General features: G+C 35.5%; 1 protein-coding gene across 4 annotated transcripts in view; it reads right to left on the bottom strand.

Moving 5' to 3' along the window:
- RANBP17 (RAN binding protein 17) overlaps positions 1-24,076 on the bottom strand; it is a 232,729-nt gene that overhangs the window by 117,184 nt on the left and 91,469 nt on the right. The window lies entirely within an intron of this gene.

The raw sequence follows: 24,076 nt of genomic DNA, 5'->3' as shown, positions 1-24,076 counted from the left end.
TTCTTCAATCTAGTCTTAAGTATAGCATTGAAAAGTTGATCCCTAAGAAAGGTGGCAATCTCTATTAGGCTAAATATTAAATCTTCTGAAATTGGAGGAAAAAAAGGATTTGAAGAGATTGCTGGAGAACTTAACACATTTCGGATGGATCACGAGAATTCTCGCTTCATATTACACAGTGTTTTACAAAGTATCATACTTTAAAAAGACATTAGCTTGTAAGAACATGTAATAAATAACTTCAAAATGCAATGGGTATTTAATTTTAGAGCGTGCCTTTAACATTTATGTAAACATTTTTGTACTCGTTCAATAGAAACTTATCTGGCCACTGGGTAAAGCTAGCAATAAGACTACTGGTCAGCAATGTGTTAATAATCCCCAATATTTGTGATAGCCTCAATTTCCTATTAGTTTGCATGGAGGACATTTCTACACCTAATGGTGAGGAAAAGTTCTCTTTGTAGATTAAACCCACCTTTTAAAAATCATTTATTTTTTTTTAGAAAGGAATCCAAAGAATACATGAATAATTAAAAATATCAACTTCCATTTAAAATTTATGCAGTGTCTTAATTTTCAAAAAATTATGTTCCATTAAAATTAGTGACTGAAGTAGGGCTAACGTCAGTCAGTAGTTTCAAGCATTTTAGGTGATACCATCTGCTCATAGAACAAAATTCTGCACAGGATTTAACTGTGGAAATAAGGCATTACATGTGTAGATGCTTAAAAGACCCTTTTCTTAAATGAAACATAAGAGCAGTTCCAGAAGCACTGCAATGCATGGAAACAAGCTGAAGCTCAAGTACGACAATGCTCTTTATCAAACAATGAACTGTTCGTGTTCTCATTCCCAAGTCTGATGAATCACACTACCCGGCTCCTGGCCTTACACTTAAGCACAAACTATTAAATACAATAACTAGGCTTCTGTCCACTTTCCTACCATATGTATATGAGCTGAATATTTGGGGTAGCCTATGCACACAGATATTCACAGATCGAGCAATTCCGTGATCTTTTAAAGCATTTATGAAAATAGTGTCATAAAAATGTAATTTCCTAAAAACAATCCTCTATTTTTTCCTTAACACATTTGATAGTGTGTTGGAAATATCATTTTGTAAATTATAAAGTTAGGAGTAAATCTTCACAACATGATATTAAAATGCATGAATTTGGCATATACGGTCTTGAATTGCAGACAAAATGTATCATTGGTTTGGCATTATTTATAGAAACTTGAAAAAGCTAGCAGGATTAACTAACTATACTATTTACAATAATCAGAATTATGAAAACTATAGATCTCCTTATAGCAAATATTATAATATGTAAACAAAAACATATGTAACTATGTATTAATTTTCAAAAAATATGTATGTAACTCCACATTATTTCCACATTTTAGCTTCTTATTAAAAGGCAAAAACTGATTAATAACATGAATTTTTAATAAACATTCTAATGCAACATTTTCTTCTAAAATCATTATAAATTATCACAGTTAAGAAAATCTGAGTACATAGAGTTGAAAAACTTTCAGAATAGAGTAACTGGAAGAACTTCAAATACACTATATTACAATACATTTTATTCGCCCTGGCATATGACTCAAAGAAAGGAAAGGTCAGAGAAACTGTGTCAGCGTCCCTTCCCCCCATTATCTTCTCCCCTCCCTCCCTCCTTCCCTCTCTTTTGAATAAAGATGGACATTTCAGGAAAGAGTAAATTCAGTATGACAATTAAAAGCATCTTTTCCTTTTTATTAACTCTAGTTGTAACTTGTATGCTTATTTAAAGCAGGTTCACATTTAACAACTTTCTACTTATATATGAATATACACTTACTGCTTGGCTCCATTGAGAAACTATAAATTTCATCTATTGAACATTAGCAAAAAATTACATGTGTTTATCATCTGGATTATTCTCAGATTAATAGAGATAAATGACAAAACATAATCAGTAGCAGCTCTGCAACTTAATCATTGCGTCTGAGCTATAGGAAGCACTTAATTACTCTCATTTACTAGGTTCAATCTAATGAGAAAGCATTAGCCAAATGAAAAGAATGCAGTACAAACAAACAAAATAGTTATACCATCATTAAAAAGAAACTCTGACAGTGCAGGTGACAGCATAGGCAGGATAAATTACCATAATGTTCTAAATGCTGAGCTGTCAGCATGCTAATGCCATGATCAGATACCCTGGGAATCTCGGCACTATAGCTGTCAGAAACAGGTATCATAAATCACCTCTCTCTACTGTACTGCTCATTACCACAGCCATAGTATACATGTTTTTTCAGCATACTTCAGTACAAATTTGAAGGCAACACTTATTCTTATGAGTGGATCTGTTTACTCTTGCAGACACTGTAGACAATCCTTGCCTAATAAATGGATACTTTATTTTGCAATAATGAACTATGGATCTTAGAACATGATAGACCTCTGCTTTTAATTCATAAACCATTTGAATGAACAGACTGCAAAAACAGCATATTTCCCCAAGCTGCACAACACAGCAGCAGTGAAATAAATAAATGAACATTATTCCATTTAAAAAAATATCACTATTTGGAAGCTATTCCTGGATCTGGAAACAATAGTAGCAGCTACAAATTAGTAGCAGATACAAACCACTTCCAATGCCTAGGAACATTTAAGGGAAGCATCAACAAAATGAAAAGGTTATGTAAGGAATGGGAGAAAATATTTGCAAATCATAAATCTGCTAAGGGCTTAATATACAAAATATATAACAACTCAACAGACTTAAAAAATCTGACTAAATAAAGGGCAGAGGATCTTAATGGACATTTTTCCAAAGACAACATATAAATGTTCACCAGGTACATAAAAAAGTACTCAACATCACTAATCACCAGGGAATTGCACATCAAAACCACAGTGAGATATTACTTCACACCTGTTAGAATAGCTATTATCAAAAAGTCAAGAAGTAAGGCTTCTCAAGGATGTGGGGAAAAGGTGCACTGTGGGTGTATAAATTGGTGCAGCCAATGGACAACAGTATGGAGGTTCCTCAAAAAGTTAAAAAAGAACTACCATATGATACAGCGATTCTACTTCTGGGTATTTATCTGAAGAAAATGAAATCACTATGCACCCCCAGGTTCACTGCAGCATGATTTACAATAGCCAAGGCTTGGAAACAACCTAAGTGCCCATCAATGGGCAAATAAAGGAAATGCGGTATATACACAATGGAATCTTTATTTCGCCATAATAAAGAAGGAAATACTGCCACTTGATACAACAAGAATGGACCCTGAGGGCATTATACAAACTTAAATAAGCCAGACAAAAAAAGACAAACACTAATGACTTCATGTATATGTGAAATCTAAAACACCCCCCCCCCGCCCTTTCCCTAACTTACAGATACAGAGAATAGATGGGTTGGTGCCAGAGGCAGGGGTTGGGAGGAGTGGGCAAAAAGGCATCATCTTAATATTTTCAGGAAAAAATATTTTTGAGAGCTTATATTTAGTCTCCTTTAATCCTTACAACAGCCTCGTAAATTAAGTATTATTATTCTAACTTTAGAAGCAAGAAAGTTGAGGATCTGAGAGTTTGAGAAATTTGCCCAAAGGTCGCTCTGTGGTAGAACCATTTTTGAACCCAAGTTTGTATAAAACATAGACTTCTCAAAAAATGTATATGAATAAAAAACTTGTATACTATATCTCCAGTGTAAATAAAATATCAAATTCTAAATTCTATTCACCAAAAGGAACACCTAGAAGGAAAACTAGCCTTTCAACTTCACAACATAGTATGTACTACAACTGTGCCAAGGTAAACAGCTTATCATGGGGTAGCTGTATCCCCAAACTGGTTTTTACTCAAAAGCATAAGATAAGTTTAAGAAGTAAAATTGTGTTTTTACACACAGAAAGAAAATTATTTTTATTGAGCATAAAAATGTAAGAAAAATATTATGGTATATTCAGGAAGAAAAGCATAATTTCCAAAGAATATGAAAATGATGAATGACATTTTCTTAAAATCTGTTTGCTGATTCTCCTGCTCTTATTCCAAGAAGGGAATGGGCCTTCTTACTGGCTTCCTGTGTTTTGGTGGGAGGTAAGTGACGGAGGAAGAAAGTGTTACAAAAACTGTTTTGATGCTCTTCTGCTAAGTATAATTTAATTACATGTTGAAACCTCAGTTTTACTTTGATGATAATATAGTTCTATGTGGTAACCAGAATACTTATTACTGTAAATTTAAGTCCTTTTCTAATTTAGATAGACACCACAGTCCATTATTCTTTTAAAAACTAGATCTGCTTAATGTTCATTTTCTTTTCTATGTTGCATAAAATAGTTTCATTGTTTTTGTAGAATCTGACCCTTTTCTGGCTCCATCTAATTCTACCCATATGATTCTGAAACATGATAATACTATGATTCACTTCTAGGGGCCTACTATGTTCCAAGCACTTTACATTTTACAATAGGAAAAACCCTACAAGTGCAGAGGGTGGATTTGAACCCAGGTTAGGCTGGGATAAAACTTGTATGATGCTATTCACTGTATAATACTGTCATCTGCCGTGAGTGTAAATTTGCTTTCTGAAATCGTCTGGGGAGAAAACTCTGTAAATCTCATACTCATTTTCTTAAACATAATTTTTACAGAATTGCTAACTGGAAATGGTTGCTCAGCATTAGACATGCTTTGGCAATAGGGAGTTCTGAAGCTGCAAGCTTTGGGGAAAGCTTAGGCACAGGAACAGTGCTCTCCATCACTTCCCCCGATCCCTAGATGGCGCTATGGGCTCAACTGCAGTGCCAGATTGAAATAACTGGTGGAAATACAGGGAAAGTTTGGGGCAAAGAGTTGGGGAGAAGGACGAGAAGCCACTAGAGTTCAGATGCTGTCCTAGGTTAGCTTGACACTGTGTATTTCAAAGATATCAGCTAGTCTTAGGCCCAATTAGCTCTCATTTCATTAGCATAAAATTTGTAGTAGTAAAAATTAGCTGGATTTAAATGATTTTAAATTTTGTTCCTGGGCAAATTATAATTTATGTCCAGGTTAATGGTATTCGCCATATAGGAGTCCCAAGTCCCTTTGACCATGAAACACTAGTAATGCTTATTGGAATACTGGTAGGTTGAGCACTAAGTGCGTATGTAAGTAAGGTAGGTCTATAAAACACCCCTAGCTACAAAAGTTAAAACTGAAACCACTTCTCCCAGCATTAATGGGGTACATATTCACTGTAATACACGGACATGTAAAATTCACACCTAAATGTCCTTCAACTTTCTGGGAAATTTAGGATATTGTTTCCTTTTGATGATCATATACACAACTCCATTGGGCAATCGGTTTGTCTTACAGTGACTATTTTCCTGGGTCTGCTCTATAAACAAAGTGGACATTGCTATCTCTTTTTATTTTGAAGGAAGGGAGATTATAGAAAACAATTTAGTCATTGTTTTAAAAAATATTTAGCATTGTATTACATGTCAATAATCTATATTTCATAGTGGAATATTTTCTTACTAGTTAAATAATGCTCATAAAATAGGCTATAACTTTTATTCACATAAAATTAATGATAGACATCATTCATCAAAAATAAAAAAAAGATTTTATTATTTGGAATTTTTACACTAGTTTGGCAAAGACACCTTTCATTTGCTTTTTTTCTATCACCCACACTTAACATAAGAACCAAGACTAAATAAACTGTGTTTCGCATACTTACAACAATAAACCTACTTTTGCCTCACCCTGTATTCCTTCAAACCAATGTACACAGTGAATACAATAAATGTCTTAGTGTTGGACATTAAATAATTTCCCAGTTATAAAAATATTGCAATAAATATCTTTGTACATAATGCTCTTTCTGCCCATACTAAATTTAAAAATAAATTATTTCAGGACAGATTCATAGCTAATAAATTCAGAACAATATGCATAATCAGTAATATATAAAAATTATAAATTCTAACAAACTCTTTTTCTAGAAATAGCTTCCAAAACATATTAATAGTATTTAACTTTAATAGAAAATTACTTCAAAAACTAATACAACAAAAATAACATAATAAACAGAAATATAGTTAAAAGTGAGTTCTTAATTTAAGCAATTATCTTTACATTATACTAATCTGAAATGCATTAAAATAGTTAACATTCCCTTGATCTGAATTGGCAATTAATATTTTTAGTTTTATTTGATTAATAAGCATTCCATTAAGTTTTTCCAAAATAAGTGAAATTTTGTCAGCCACTTTTCTGATTATTATGTGATCTGAGTGAAATATTGGATAGAAAAAAAAGTATAAGACACAAAAAACACCTACCTGATTACACCTGTACTTAAATCTTTTAAACTTATGTTCAAAGTATTTTGATATGCTATGAGTCTTTTCTATTACAACCTGACATAACATGTAATTCTAAAAGTCCCCTGAGTACTTAAACTGCTTCATGCTTAAGAAATTGAAAACACTGAAAACTGAGGCCCTAAAACCCCCAAAACAAAAACAAACTTATATAGCTGTTTGGCAAGGCATCTGGTTTACACAAATTTCTGTCTCCAAAAGTGAAAAATGGAATACTCTGCCATGTCAACTTTACTTTTTAATCATACAATGGGAAGATGAGTAAATTTTAATAGCCATCACTAATAAGCCTTCTTTGAATAAGTATCAATTGACTGTGACCATAATTGATAACCTAAGCCAATAGTACATTCTGTTACAATTTCAGGTTCAAAAGGTTAATTATGGCCTGGCCACAGGCTCATCCGGAAACCTGAAACTGATTGCTATATACCTTCTTAATGAAGATGTACTGCATGTATTATAGGCGCATACTGACAAGTGATCGGAACCTCCAACATCAACGTAGCAAGCATTAACTTTCACCACGTCAATTTAACTGTCATTCGCACAGTTTATATCCCACCAGGTCCTTTTATTCTATGAGAAAGATGGTGTCTGGTAACTGTATTTCCCTTGCAAAGACAAGATTTCTCTTTTCATTCTAATGAATACAGGAATCAATAATGGTAAGTCAATTCAAACTACGTTATGAATTAACAATACCCAAGAAAGTGAAGAAGAGATTAGAGTGATGATGAGAGTTATCATTTGTCACCAAAATCTTTAATTTGCGTGTAGATTTACTGCCCCAGTGCACAGGGCATTAGAAAAATATCAGCATCTTTTCTTTCCAAGAGGCACTTACACTGTCCCCTTATTTACAGGCCAAGAAAAGAAAACAGCTGAACTATGAGCATCTACTCACAAATAAAACCAATATAGCAACCTTCACAGCTTGCACCCAGCACTCACTGCCAGCCTGAGGAAGAACTAGTACGTCTAAAACAGAATGGTAGGGACTAAGATATCTTCAATGTAACACAGTTTCTGAGCAGATCATCCGACAATACTAGCAACAAAATCATTCCTTGATGGTAGGTAACAGAGAAGCAGACTGGTGTAGAAATGAGCCTCAGACTATGAGGCTGACAATGCAATGGCCGTGTTCTTTACTAGCTGGGAGGCTTTTTTAACAAAACATTGAGCCTTTCTGGGTCTCAGTTTCTCTCCCTCTAAAACAAGAACAATAATTCCTGCTTGCTTTACCTCATAAAACAGAATTTTCACCCATGCTATACACTAGGATCACATCAAACTTAAAAAAAACAAACATAACTGTGTCCTACCCCAAGAAACTATGATTTAATTGGTTTAAGGTAGGGCCCCAGGCACAGATCTCTTTTGGTGGTAGCTGTTCAGAAAAACTTGTAATTTTACTTCTTAAACTTTTTACTATGGAAATCTTCAAATATATACAAACATATTGGGACTGCTTTAATGAGCCCCAGATACCCATTACCAAGCTTCAATGATTGTCAATATTTTGCCAGTTCTGTATCATTTATTCCCCCAACCCCCAATATTTAAAAAATTCTGTTGGAATATTTTACAGCAAATCCACACTGGAATTAAAAAAAAAAATAATTCCCCACGTGATTATATTGTACAGCCAGTATTGAGAACCACATGAGAATTTTGAAAATATTTTCCAAATTACAAAAGAGAAATAATAAATAAAAACAAATTCATGCCCAAATGGATTAGACTCAAGCATTTTTTACTAAAACTGACTAATCAAGTCATTAGAATAAAATAATTTAATAATATCATCTCAATCATTTTCTTCCTTCGAATTGACTAGTTCTTTCCCAAAACAGACCCTCCAGGCCACAGTAGAAAAACCTCATTTTTCCCTTCATGCCTAATATCTTTGTCTTACTACCCCATCCTATAGTTCCCCAAATGTGTTACTTCCTCAACCTGGAAAAATTTATCCCCTCCCAGCCTCTCACCCCCCACCTCCTATTTGGCCTCAAAGCCCAGATCACGAAGTCTTCTGGCTCCTAGCTCCCGTCTGTCCTGCTCTCCTCAGGCCCAAAGGAGGTGCCCATCTCCCACAACCCACTCCCCCCCCCCGCCCCCCGCCCCGGCCCCGGCCAGAGCTGCTGCAGCCCTGTCTTTATCTCAGTCAGCTTTCTCTCCCAGCTCTTATCGCTCTCACCACTAAACACAAGATCCCTTTCATGTATTTATCTATTTTTTAATACCCATTATTTTTGAAATAATTTTTATTTTTTATTACAGTTGACATTCGTAAGGGTGATGATGATTTCATAACAGGTCTGATCCATGATAGGTATTCAATATGCTTAAGTTTTCAAAAACGTAGGTCAGCCACTTTCCCCAGGAGCTCAATTTGATATGCTCAACAGTTTGTACAGCAGCTTACTACCCCTTGCAGCTACACCTCAATTCACTGCCTAAAGGGCAACTGTTTAAGCCCAAGTGGTGACTGCTCAAAAAAGAAAATACAGAGAAATATAAGAATGTATGGTGAATCCTAATTACATTTGCCCCAACAATACCCCAACCTCAGAATGGCCTGCTGCCAAGAACCCTGGTTTCTCTATGAGACTAACATTGAGAGAGACCGATTCTGAAAAATACATACAGGTGTTTGCTATTCAAAGATATGCAATAGAGGGACATTTTCAAATAATAAAAATCTTTCTTTCCTCCCACAAGTTTTAAAGATACAACATGCTAAGAAGCAAAACTTATGAACTTATGCTATATAATAATGGCCACCACTCACAAAAACACATCCCATGTGATTATTTCCCAATGATTTTTCTTTGATAGTCTAATTCTGAAAGATAAGAAGTATCAGTGTTACAAGACAGGCTTAGGTGAGAATGGCAAAAAGTTAATAAGAGCCGACAGGATCTGATGAAGCATTTTTACTCTCAGATGCCTACAGAGCTTCTATGGCTATTGAAAGGATCCATTTCTAAGGAACATAAACATTGAGGGGATCCACAAAGGCACAAACTGGCCTTATATAAAGATGATAATGATGACAATAATGAAAACAATAAAAACAACAGGTTCAAATTACAGAAGAATTTATAAAATGCCAGCCTGGAATAGCTATTTTGTAGACATATTCACTAATCCTCACAATATGGTAACTTTGCAATGAAGGCACTTACTGGCCTATTTTCACTAAAGAAAATGTAACAGAGGTTAGTTTGCCTAGTCTTCAGTGACTTGCCGAAGGCAGCAATCTCTCATCACCTAATATACGCAATTAAAAATCACACACATGTTGGCTCTCACCATAGAGACTGATATCTGATTACTATTACCTTCCAATAAATAACAAACCCCACAAAGTCTTGCAACAGTTAGTTGGTTCTTTCATTTCTTGGTCTGTTTCAGAACCTACTGAAGAGTTAACATATGCCAAGACATATTGCATGCTGCTAAACTGTACTTTCAAGGCAATGGACTCCACACCTTTTAAAAGTTTTCATAGCTAATAATTATTTTTAACACTTGAGCACTACCACTATGGAGGGAAGAATAAGCTCTTTTGGTTGAGAATTTCTCCAGCTAGACAGAACTTTAGCAATAAAACCTTATCAGGGCAAGGTCACACAGCTAACTGAAGGTAGAGCCTCGTACCTGGTTTAGCCCAATGATTGGGATGGAAGTCTCAGCAAATCCCTTTTATCTTAGTTTACTATAACAACACTATTATGAAAGGTGACTATTTATTATGGAAGTCAATATGACATTATAGACCATCAATCACAAATTGAGAACATTTTTGTTTTAAGAGCCACTGCAATAGAACTCTGTAGTCATAGATCAATTTGGCTATTCTTAGATCTTCAACATAATTTGAAGTATCACTCAATATATTATTGGGAGTTCACTAGATGCCAAATGCAGAGCTTAAGGTTTAGACATCAAAGGTAAATGAGAATTCTCTGAACTTAGGGAGCTCCTGATGGTGGGTAGGACAGACACGCCAATGTGTAATAATATAACTGCTGCAGTAAAAGAACGTACAAGGAGCCATAAAAAGAAAAAAAATACCAATTTTTTTTGGAAAATAACTTCTGTTTTGGTATTAAGTTAAATAAGGCATAAAACTAGTTTAGATAACTTACGAATGAAAGATTCAAATTTAGAGTTCACCAAGAAAAGAGGAAGCTTATGTGTTCATTAAAATGCACAAATGTTTGTAGGTAGGACCAATACATACATAATCATAATTTACTGTACTTAACATTAAGCAAGATTTTGGAGCAAAAATTTGTTTGCTTTACTATAATTTTTAGGTACCAAATCATATTTTCTCACTGACTTTAATAAATTTAAATCATGTTCTTGGGCAAAGTTTCTGGTCCCCAAAATAGGTGTTAATAAAATGAACCATTAAAGATTATCTCATCAAAATAAAATATCCTATATAATAAAGAGCTAATATGCTAATTAGACCAAACAGCAGAACGACCATCTGGACAACCGTCCGGATGACCTTCCGGACAAACCTGGGGCTGCGAGGGCCCCAGGCAGCCGCAGCTGCGAGGGCCGAGCCCCCCTGCACGAATTTCATGCATCGGGCCTCTAGTTTAAACATAAAAACCTATAGTAATCATTGTAAAATATAAATACAAAGTAACAAGGAAATGATTTTACACTTAACAAAAAGATTAATAGTTGAAAGACAAATAAGAAAAGGAACTGGACTAAATAGAACACTCTACACTGAAAAGACCTCTCTTCAATTGTTTAATCTGTAATCCTTATCATGTTTGGGAAGCTACTGTCTATTTTTAAATGTGCATGTTTACTTGATAACAGAGGCAAGGATGAAAATCATGAAACAGTGAGTCAGTAAGTGAATAAATAAACTAAGCAATACATTGTTTTAGAAGTTACATTTGGTCATACAAAAAAAAAATTAGTATAAGAATTTGAGGTTATACATCAACCCAGGTAACAAAAACTTGTACTAGCAAAATACCTTAAATAAATTACTGTCTAACAAAGCAGCAATTATTTAGGAGTTCAAGTGCTTTCATATATGTTAATTCAAATAATCTTCACAATAATCCTGTTTAGTAGATACTATTATGCCCATTTAGGAGACAGAAAACTGGGGCCTCAAAAGGTTATATGAGGCCGCCCAGTGTGGCTCAGTGGTTGAGTGTGGACCTATTGTGGGTTCGATCCCCAGTGTGGGGCGTGTAGGAGGCAGCCAGTCAATGATTCTCTCTCATCATTGATATTTCTCTCTCTATCTCCCTCTCCCTTCCTCTCTGAAATCAATAAAAAATATGATTTTTAAAAAAAGGTTGTATGATCTGACTTATGTGACCAGTAAAGGTGGGGGAGTCAGGAGAGAGGGTTTTTGATTTCTACTGTACTTTCTTTTTAGAGGAACGGAGTCAGTGTAAATTTGAGCAAAGGGGAGACAAGATCACAACTTTGAGTCTGAGGTGCATGCGTTTCTTATAGTCCTTCCTATACTGAGATGGCCTGAGAATCATCCTTTCATCACAAGTTCAACTATTTCCTACAAGTTCAGCAGTTAATCACCCAATCAAACTGATCAATTTACACCTTTGTCAAATACAGAATCAATCATCATGAACCTGAAAACTTTAGGCTCCTAGGAAACACAGGAACATGGCTGATCAATGGTTCTCTGATTACACCTTTGGAATGTCTGGAGTAGCAGTGTCTTCTGTTTTTCCATATGAGAAACAAAGGTAAGTCACTCTACTTGAGGTGAGCACAAGTCGGCTAAGCAGTACAGTATCACTAATGCAGAGCACATCAGATATTAGAAAAAGACCTGTTTTTCAGGGGTGAAGGAGGTACATTTAAAAATGTTATAGCAAAAATACTTTTACAGATTGTTTTATTACTTAAAAGTATGTGATAAAAAACAAACGATTTCAAACCAGATTCCTAAACCTAAGGAGCTACAGAACTGTGGAGTTCGGAGGTTCATCAGGACCTGCAGTTACACTTCAGCTTCTCGGTAAGGAAATGGAGAATCCCGAAAGTTAAGTGGCTGTTCCATGATTGGTTATTAAAGGAGCAGGAATGCACATTTCACCTGATAGCATTTACATTCAACATGTCTAACCTGCATTACAAGAAACGGGTAAAGAGCTATCTCATCTTTTGTTTTTAAAATTTCCAATCAATTAACTAAAATAATGTATCCTTAAGTCCAAATTCACATTAAATCAGGTTTGATGTAAACACTTTTATTTGCCAGTATATTGTTCATGATTACTTATTATCAACAAACTGAGTTTGTATTCTTAGTTTGAATTAGAAATAATATTTCCAAATTAAAAAATAAATACCTTATTTTTTGCAGGAAAACAGCTGCACAGTGAAATGTATGACTTTGCAGAACACCTGGCAAGTCAACTGTGCTGTCACGGCAAGTCTCCCATGGTTTAAAGTATTTAGAATAGAAGCAGTTTTTACAATAAAACCCATAATTCTATACCTTGACACAAAGGACACTGCATGGCATGCTTGGTTAATATTTGAACACTTGCATCAGATTCGGCTTGTTGTGAATATACTGCTAAATGCTCTATCAATCTACTATCTTATAAATCATTCATGAAAAACAAATCTGCAGTGTATACTGGGAAGCAGTTCTCAACCCATATCCCTTTATTCAATGACCACGGTGTAGCGCTTATCCTCTTATTAAATGATATGGAGATCTGTCACTTAAGTCAGTTTTACTGACTGAGAGAAAGAGGGAAGGAAGAAAATAAGAGATACCGCTACTAAAGAAATAGCACCAAAGGTGAGAACACCTATTACGTACCTGTCCTCAGAGATGTAGTGGGAAGAGTGGTAAAAGCATAAGCTTCGGACTTTATGAACCAGGATTTTAAAAACAGTTATGTCACTAATTAGATGACCTTAGACACAGGCTCTAGGTCTCAATTTCATCTGTGACATGGAGTCATGTCGTTTACCTTAACATGTCCCACAGTCAATGACCAGTACAATGGAGGTGCTCCATAAATAAAAACTGCGATTACTGTGCGGAGGGAAAAGTTTGGTGTATGAATTACACATAAGACAAAAACAAAATGGTGAGAAATGGCCCTCTTTTTTCATACAAAAATGCCCCAAAAGGCTCTATATTACCATGGGCAGTCATCTACAATTTCTTCCTTATAATAACGATGAAGAGTGTTCTATGCAGAATGTTCTATTTGCAGCTGTGATTCATTGTGTGCATGGAAAAAACTGCTGACACGTTGAGAAGATATTTTCCCGTAAAAGGTTGAAGTCCTTAAGCAGCAAAAAACACCAACGTCCATCATCTTTAAACCCTATTGATTTCTGGTGAAGATTTAAAAGGCTGTTTACTTATTTCCCATCATTTCTGTCAGAGCTATAACAGTTCTCTTCCCACTGAATAAACCTCTCATGATCCTCCTGGTGATTAAGGTCAGACAAAATGTCAAACTCCTAATGCTAAGTGCTTTCACATTAAAAATTCATATCAAATCACCAAGTAAATCCAAACAAGAAGTCAGACATGTAAACAGTTCACAAAAAGGGTTGCAGTGACCATTACAGAACATAGGTGAAGTGCAGATGTGAAAAACCGGGGCTGGCAACAGGTCAGAACACTTCCCCCTTCCTCCTGGCATCTTCACTGCCATTTCCTGTTTCAGAATTAGTGGCCATACTGGACTTAAGGGGTGTGTGTGTGTGTGTGTGTGTGTGTGTGTGTGTGTGTGTGTATGTGTGTGTGTGTGAGAGAGAGAGAGAGGGAGAGAAAGAGAGAGAGAGAGAGAGGAGAGCAGAGGAGGGGACAAGGGAGGGAGAGAGGGAACGAGGGAACGACGGAGGGAGGGAGGGAGGGAGGGAGGGAGGAAGGGAGGGGGAGGGAGAGAGAGAAAATATCACCAGTATCAATTCAAATCATTAGCAATCTGGTTCTACAAGTTCAGCATATCTTTTGTTTTAAGACAGGGAGCATGGGTGGAGGGAGTATGTATGCAGTATCTGAAAGAACCGTTGCTGGATCTTGTTGGACATGGCTGGATCACTGATTGGATCCAGGGGCAAAGAAATAGTCTCTCTCCACCTCTCAGTACTTCATTCACACTCAGGTTGGTGTTCTGAACATAGTAGCCCTGAACAGATCTAAGACTTATTTTTCCCCACCCCAAATTCAGTGGAAAGAGAAGTTCTCTTTCCAAATAGTTTCAACAGGTCTCAGAAATTAAACCTCATTGACCTGGACTTGGTTTGGTTCATATGTTCATATTAAATCAACAATGGAGGCCAGGAAATGGGGTCAGTTCCCCACAGATTAAAAGAAGCAGAGACAGCATGGTATTTACTTGATAACAGAAATGAGCACATAACAATAAACAAAAGCACAAGCAACAAAAGAACAAATAAATTGGACACCTACTAAATTAAGAGCTTTTGTACTTCAAAGGACATCTTAAGGAAAGTGAAAGACAACATACAGAAGGGGAGAAAATTTTGCAAATCACATTATCTGATAAGGGTTTAGTATCGACTATATAAACAATTCTTATAACTCAGTAAGAAAAAGAGAAACAATCCAATAAAAAATTGGGCATGACTGGAATAGATACTTCTTCAAAGAAAAGATACAAGCACACAATAATATGTTCAACATCATTTGTCATTAAGAAAACGCAAATCAAAACCACAATGAAGTATCAGTTCACATACACTGGTATGGCTACAATAATTTATATATATATATATATATATATATATATATATATATATACACTAGAGGCCCAGTGCACAAAATTTATGCACGGGGTTGGGGGGCCCTCAGCCCAGCCTGCATCCTCTGACAATCCGGGACCCCTTGGGGGATGTCCGACTGCCAGGATCCAGCCTAAACCGGCAGTTGGACATCCCTCTCACAATCTGGGACAGCTGGCTCCTAAACGCTCACCTGCCTGATTGCCCCTAACCACTCGCCTGCCTGTCTGATCACCCCTAACCATTCTGCCTGCCTGCCTGATCGCCCCTAACTGCTGCCCTGCCTGCCTGATCGGCTCTAACCGCCTCTGCCTTGGCCCCTGCCACCATGGCTTCATCTAGAATGACGTCGGTTTATTTTTGTGTATGGCGTAAGTTGGTGATCAAGCTTCATTTTTTTGCATGTATCTGTCCAATTTTCCCAACACCATTTATTGAAGAGACTGTCTTTATTCCATTGTATGTTCATGCCTCCTTTGTCAAATATTAATTGAGCATAGTGGTTTGGGTCAATATCTGGATTCTCTATTCTGTTCCATTGATCTATGTCTGTTCTTGTGCCAGTACCAGGCTGTTTTGAGAACAGTGGCTTTGTGATACAGCTTGAAATCTGGTATTGAGATCCCTCCTACTTTATTCTTCTTTCTCAGGATTGCTGTAGCTATTCGGGGTCTTTTTTTATTCCAGATGAATTTTTGGAGAGTTCTTTCAAGGTCTGTGAAATATGCCGTTGGTATTTTAATGGGGAGTGCATTGAATCTATAGATTGCTTTGGGTAGTATGGACATTTTAATGATGTTGATTCTACCAATCCATGAACATGGTATGTTCTTCCATCTGTTTACGTCTTCCTCTATCTCTTTTTTCAGTGTCCTGTAGTTTTCCGTGTATAGGTCTTTTACCTCCTTAGTTAAGTTTATTCCTAGGTATCTTAATTTTTTTCTCCTGGGAATATATCCGAAGAAACTAGAAACACCAATCAGAAAGGATATATGCACCCCTATGTTCATAGCAGCACAATTCACCATAGCTAAGATTTGGAAACAGCCTAGGTGCCTGTCAGCAGATGACTGGATCAGAAAACTGTGGTACATCTACACAATGGAATACTATGCTGCCATAAAAAAGAAGGAATTCTCATCATTTGCAGCAACCTGGATGGAATTGGAGAACATTATGTTAAGTGAAATAAGTCAGTCAATGAAAGAAAAATACCACATGATCTCACTCATTTATGGATAATAAAGAACATTATAAAATTGAACAAAAAGATAGATACAGAGACAGTAAAGCATCAAACAGACTGTCAAATTACAGGGGGAAGGTTAGGGAGAGATGGGGGAGATAAGAGATCAATCAAAGGACTTGTATGCATGCATATAAGCATAACCAATGGACGCAAAACTCTGGGGGGTGAGGGCATATATGGGAGTGGGGTGGGGGGGGCAATGGTAAGATATGTACACATATAATACCTTAATAAAAAAAAAAAATAGAATGACGTCGGAAGGTCGTTCGGCTGTCCAGTATAATTAGCATATTATGCTTTTATTATTATAGACTAGAGGCCCGATGCACGAAGATTAGTGCAAGAATGGGCCTTCCTTCCCCTGGCTGCTGACATCGCCTTTGCTCCGACCCGGAGCCGCCTTCCCACACTACCCAGAGGCCTGGAGCTGCTGGGGTGCTCGGCGCCTGTGTATGCAAATCAACCCACCATCTTTGTTGGGTTAATTTGCATACTCACTCCTGATTGGCTGATGGGCGCTGCGAAGGTACGGTCAATTTGCATCTTTCTCTTTTATTAGTGTAGATTTTTAAGTGCTGAAAAGATGGGAGAGGGGTTGAGAACTGTTAGAACTGTCAACCCAGAATTCTATATCCAGAGAAAAAAATTCCTTCATAAATAAAGGTAAAATAATGACCACTCTCAGATGGTGAAAAACAAAGATAATTCACTGTCAGTAGACCCGCTCTGCTCTGTAAGAAATGTTATAGGAAGTTCTTCAGACAGAGAGAAAATGATATGAGAGAAAAACTTGGAACATCAGGCATGAAAAGAGAGAAACAAAAAAAGTAAATATAGGGATAAATATAACAGAATACAATTTTCCTCTTACATTCAATAATTAAATGTAAATGGTTTAAATATACCTATTAAAAGACAGTTTGTAAGAATGAATTAAAAAACAACCCAATGATATTTTATCTATGGGAAATCCACATTAAATGTAAAGATACGTTCAAAGATAGAGTAAAGTAAAAGGATGGAAGAAAGATATCCCAAAAGACATACATAAGAATTATACAATTTAGAATATTTGTGTCCTGGGACCAGGCAGAGTTCTCACACATCACTCATTTAACTCTGCGTGACACCAAAAGCATGATCCACTAAAAAAATTCATAAAGCAGATTTCATCAAAATTAAAAACTATTGTTCCTTAATAGACACAGAAATGAAAGGACAAGCTATATACTGAACAGAGATATTTGTTAATCACATATCCAGCAAAGGACTTATATCCAAAATCTATAAAGTATTCTAAAAACTGAAGAACATGAAAACAAATGACCTAATTTTAAAATGGGGAGAGACTTGAACAGATACTTTTCCAAAGAAAATATATGGAAGATAATTAGGAATAAAAAAATGATGTTCAACATCTTTACCCATTTTGCAAATAAAAGCTACAATGAGATACCACTATAATTCTATTAAAATGGCAACAACAACAACAATAATCCACCCTGACCCCCAAAAAAGAAAAAAAAAAATCAAACAAAAACATACCAAAAAACAAAACCTTGCTGGCATTAAAAAAAAAAAGGGGGGGGGGGGGAGAATTGTGTTGAATATATATATCAAATTGGAGACAACTGACATCTTAACAATACTGAGTTAGGGTTAGGGTTAGGGTGGCAAAATAAGAGTATGTACAAATTGGTTCAAAGTTTTTAGAAGGCAAATTTTAATTCATTCAATTTTGTGTTTAATTCTTTGACCTAGCAATTTCACTTCTAGGGGTTACTTGAAGAATATACATGCAGAAAGGATATGCACAAGAATGTTTACTGCAGCATTAAATGTAATATATTTTTTAAAAATCTAAGCATCTATGCTCGAGGCAGGTTAAACAAAGTAGGGTGCATTCATAAAATTACAGTGTACACAATTAAAAAGGAAGAACTATATGTGTGAATAGGGCAAAAATGAAGTCCTAGTCATGATGGGGATAACATGAAGGAAAAACTAATTTCCCCTATGGGCAGATCACTTATATTAAATGGACAAAGTGATATTATTGTTGTTATATTCAATTTGGGGAGGGGTAGATAGGAAACAAATTATTGATATTACTAAAACATGGATGAATCTCAAAGGCATTACACTGAGTGAAAGCCAGTTTCAAAAGGTCAAATACTATGAGATCCCATTTATATGACATTCTGGAAAAAGCAACACCATAGTGAGTAGGAATAGATCAGTGGTTGCCAGGGGTTAGGAATAGGGGGAGGGTATGGCAAATAAATGATATTTTTTTTAAGTGATGGAACTATTCTGTATCCTGACTGTGGCAGTGGTTAAAACTCACAGAATTGTATACCTCTCCCACAATTAAAAAGTGAATACTACTATATATTAATTTTAAAAAGAATAAGGTTTTAGATAGCATACTCTTTGGAGGTTATTTTTCCTTTTCCCTCCAGAAAGACTAAATTATAAACACACACACACACACACACACACACACACACACACACACACACACAACTAAAGCTTTTGTTCTCATTCATCTCTGATTCAAAATGATTAGAATTAGTCTAAGTGGAAGTGATTAAGAAGCATATTGTTTATGACATTCACAATGAGTTCTTAATATAAAATTTTGTTTGAGAATGTGGATGGAGTTCTTCCTTCTATCTGTAGTAAGGGCTTGGAGAAAATGCCTAGGGCTTGTAAAAATAAGAATAAAATCTCTTAAGCTACACTGTGTCTTCAAGTGCCAATTGAATACCATCTTAAGATAAACTAGTGAGTCTCTGGTTTTACCTTGTCCTGAATGAAATCTGTTCATTCTTCTCATACATATAATTATGTCAGTCACTACAATGGATATCAAGGGGATTTTATTCTCTATATGTACAGAAACTGCCATTCTTTTCGTCTGAATTTGTGTTAAACCTTTATCTTCATGTAATGTAGAGATAATCGTTTCTCTTGCACAAAAGAAGAGAACATTATAAGCATTACAAAACTGTTCAAATTGTTTGTTAAGTTATACATTATAATTAGTTTGGCAGAGCTAATACAAATCACATTTACAGACTAACAATAATAAAATTGAAGTACCAGTTAAATATCCAAAATAATTAAAGGAATCATTTTTAGCCTGGCATAATTAGCTAATCCACTTTACAAGCATTTATTAAAATGAATTCACATGTTATTATTCTATAGGTAGTTACACAATAGTGTTTATACAGGAAAAAATAATGAACCGAACTCTTTGTATCCAGCCCTCCACAATTAAAACGAAGACTCCCCAAGTAATATCAATCTAGGATAGACTAATTAAGTTTGGTTTGATAACCATTCATTTCTTCTATTGCCTCTGAGCAAATTGTTTATTAGAGAAAGTTATTTTACACAAATCAAATCAAACTGGGTAAACCATTATATTTGAGGGAAACTTTAGCCATCAGTCAATTAATCCATCATTTTCTCCAGACACTATTGTTTAACGAGCAGATTATATTATCAACAATTTAGAAATCATATGATTCAATTATAACAGTAAATTTATTGACAGTTTCTCTAATACTTTTATTATGAGTAAATTTGGATTTCTCCTTACCTTTGTGAGCAAAAGCAAAACCAATCTGGGTATTATAGTCAAATATCAAATAAATATAAAATTCTCTACAATATTATGATGTTTTGAAAATACATTATTACCAAAGGAAAAATAAGCCTTAATGAATTAAAATAGATAGTAAAGTAAAATAAAAATTTAACATAAAATAATTACTAAAATATTTCTTTAATATGCTGAAATATATCTATATGACCTTGAAGATATATTAAAAATTCATTTTAAGAATAGGCTTAGGAAAATATTAATTTGTATTCAAAATTAGTCACTTTAATTTTAATGTTCAAGGCATATGCCAAATGAATTTATATGTACTGTTAAAGCCACAGTCTGGTTCATTAGATTTCTGAGAATACAGATTTCACAGAAGGCATTAAAATAAAAATGTCATGTTATTTTCATTAATGGGCAGCATGAGAAAAAAACTAATACCTTCCCACACCTGCCTGGAAGATCATATTTAAGATCACAATAGAGCAACAGAATTGATTTCTAGCTCTTACTAGGAAATGCATCAATGCATAACTTGTTAGTTTGCCTAAATTAGTGAAATCTCAAATAATAACTTTTTCTTAATCTAAGGATTTTAAAATAGATCTTTTCTGTATACACTTGTTTCTTTATAATTTTGGTTCTTAAAATCCAAAAGATTTTTTTATTTTATTGACTTTTTAGAGAGAGTGGAAGGGAGAGGGAGAAAGAGAAAGAAACATGATTGGCTGCCTTTTGCAGGCCCCCCACTGGGGATCGAGCCCGCAACCCGGGCATGTGCCATGACCAGGAATTAAACCTGCAAACTCTTGGTGCATGGGTTGATGCTCAACCACTGAGCCACACCGGCCAAGCTAAACATTTTATTAATTCTTTGTTCATAGATTGTCTCTAATTATTTTATCTAGGCTAGTTTTATCTCACCAATTTCAGTTTAAATCCCCCAGAGTCATGGACCATGGCTAAGACTTGATTTCCACCTCATAAAAGGAAACTTCCAGGCTCTCTATGGAATGACAGAATGGTGGCTGCTGGGAAGGAGTTCCTGGTTTGACCAATTCCAATTCCCTCTGATTATACACATATAAAGATATTGAGAATTGGAAGTGTCGGCACCCATACATCATACCTAATTACCAGTAACGATTAGACAAACATGCTGACTAACAATGATATTCATCCAATAAGCATATTCCTGTTGACCAATTATAGTTGCTGCCAGCTAGTATGTGTGATCTAACAGAGATACCAAGGCAGAGTTGCCTAACAGCCAAATGAACAGCATATGCCTATGAATGATGAATTCCTACCCATACCCACAATTCTCAATGCACTCCTCAGAGATGGAGGATGCCAGAGACACACTCAGGGGCACCACCGAGAGAGTAAGGACGAAGCCATTGGAACATCTGGCTCCCCGAAACCCGTTTCCTCATTGCAATCAGAGCCATTTGCTTTTGTGTAAAATTTCACTTAAGAAACAGGTGATTGTTAATCAGTTTGAAACCACTATCCAGTCCTATGTTATATTCCTGGAATCTTCAGAATGAAATATTTTAACTAAGAAAGTTACGACCTTAGGGTTTTTTATAAAAGAAAAATACCTCATTTCAAAAATTTGCCTCAAAACGATTTACTTATTACAAAGTAACTACAGGATCATCTACATGAAAATGCTGTAGTCAGTCATTTGATAGAGATCAATATTTGCAAGCACAAATTGTTTAACAGTAAGTACAGGAAAGCAGTCACGAGTCAATATATAACATCATATAACATTTGTTCCCTATTCATCCACTTTTGTACCCATTAAGTACATTCTTACTAATTTAAGCAAATTACTACATCCTCTTTTAAAATACTGCAGAAGACACTTCATGTTACTATTTCTCCAAACATCTGTAATATACAGTCCCTTCACACAAAGCACAGATTTAAGAGGAGGCGTCTTTCTGTGACTTGGGTTTCCCTGACAAAAAGATGATGCCCCCTCTAGAGTAGGTTATTGCAATCATTAAATAGTTCTTAGAAAACATTTAGCCCTGTAATTTTACATGCTTTTGATTTATATTTATAATTAAGAAGAGCAATGCAAAAAGGACACTAGTTAGAACTTTTTAATCCAAAGATGATACAAATGTGAGTGCTACTGTAATAAAATCATTCTTGATATTCCAGACCATTCTCAAGATATTAGCAAAGGGAGAATTCCTCTTTGATCCAAACAACTCACCAGCATTAATTAATCATCGCTTTCACCACAAATATTTCATTAACACTGTAAACAACAAATGTATTTAAGTATAGCATCTGCTTACAATGATGTACTTTACAAATGATTTCAACTGGGATATATAGGACTTCCTTTAGCAAATAAAAATATATTTTATTTTATCACAAGTTAGATTGTGAAGAAGGTGGTGGTAATTTGACTTCTTTTTTGTTTTGGGAAATGTATTGCTTTGTGCTCAGTAATGGTTCAAAAAAACTGAGGAATCACAGATGTTAATGAAGCAAATGGGTGACATCAATTACTAAAATGGCTCATTGCTTAATAAATATTACATAATATAACCTTGAATTTTTACAGACGCTTTCTTGGGGATAACTAGAATGGCTTTAGATACTGAACATTTATCACTATTTCATACCACTGTTGGAAAAACTGAGGCATAGCAGGACTTAGTCAATCGCTCAACATCACCCAGTGAGAGAATCAAGATTTCAATCTAGTTAGCCAGCTTCCTCAAGATTAAAGATTTTCTTACACGATCAGATTGCTCCTCTCAATGAAAACACTGCACATTAACCTATGCATGAAAACTATTAAGTACCTACAATAGGGATTAAGTTGTGTGAGATACAGTACATATATATATATATATATATATATATATATATATATATATAATCTCTACATTCACACTTTAACCTCTCAATGTTCCTCTGGTATCATATAGGTTTCCCTACTTTCAAAAATAGTACACTAAGGCTCAGAGAGGTGACACACCTATTTATTTTCCATTTTTAAAATCTATAAATAATTTCAGACTTATAGAATAAGTGCAAATATAGTTACAAAGAATTCCTATATACTAGTATCCTTCACTCGCATTCCCTATACCAGGGGTCCTCAAACTTTTTAAACAGGGGGCCAGTTCACTGTCCCTCAGACCGTTGGAGGGCCGGACTATAGTTTAAAAAAAACAAAACTATGAACAAATTCCTATGCACACTGCTAAGTCGGCTGCTAAGCAGGACAGGCAGCGGCAGCAAAAACACCCGGCGGGCCGGATAAATGTCCTCGGCGGGCCGCATGTGGCCCGTGGGCTGTAGTTTGAGGACCCCTGGCCTATACTGTCATGAAGCTTTGAAGAGATGTGGCAAGGACCTCAATAATAGCTTTCTGACTCCAAGTGATATGGCGCTTTCAACTATACAATCATTTTAACTACAGATGAGCTATGGGAGGTACAAGAAACTATAAGATCGTATGAGAGGCCACTGCAAATATCCAGGCATTTTGCATAGACTATACTAATGAAGAATAATCACACACTAGAATCCAAACTATGTGTAGTGATTTTCAATACTGAACAGACTTTTACCAGGACCACCACTAAGAAGCAAAAGTACTGCAGCATAGTTTCCCCATCTGTAATTTCCTACAGCTTTGGATTTTATAAGAATTATGGTGATAACAGCAGTACCTAGTACAGTGCCTAGGACATGGCAGACACTAAGTAATTGGTAGCTGCTATTATGTAATGAATATTCCGTTTAAGTATGTTTTGTATTTCAGGCCCCTGTGTTATACAGGAAAATGTCAGAGTTGTAATCACTGCTTTCATATCACAGGAAGCACATTATTTTAGACAGAAAGAGCTAGCTGGTACTAGGCTTGCTAAGATGCCAACTATTAACAATAATTTTTATACATTGCTCAGGTCGGGAGAAAAAGTTACCAATTCTTTGCCACTACAAGTAGGCACTCATTTCG

This window comes from Cnephaeus nilssonii, assembly GCF_951640355.1.
Source record: "Cnephaeus nilssonii genome assembly, chromosome: 5".
In the NCBI taxonomy this organism is placed as follows: domain Eukaryota; kingdom Metazoa; phylum Chordata; class Mammalia; order Chiroptera; family Vespertilionidae; genus Cnephaeus; species Cnephaeus nilssonii.
The sequence above is the reverse complement of the archived record's forward strand: the minus strand, read 5'-3'. Positions and strand labels throughout refer to the sequence as shown.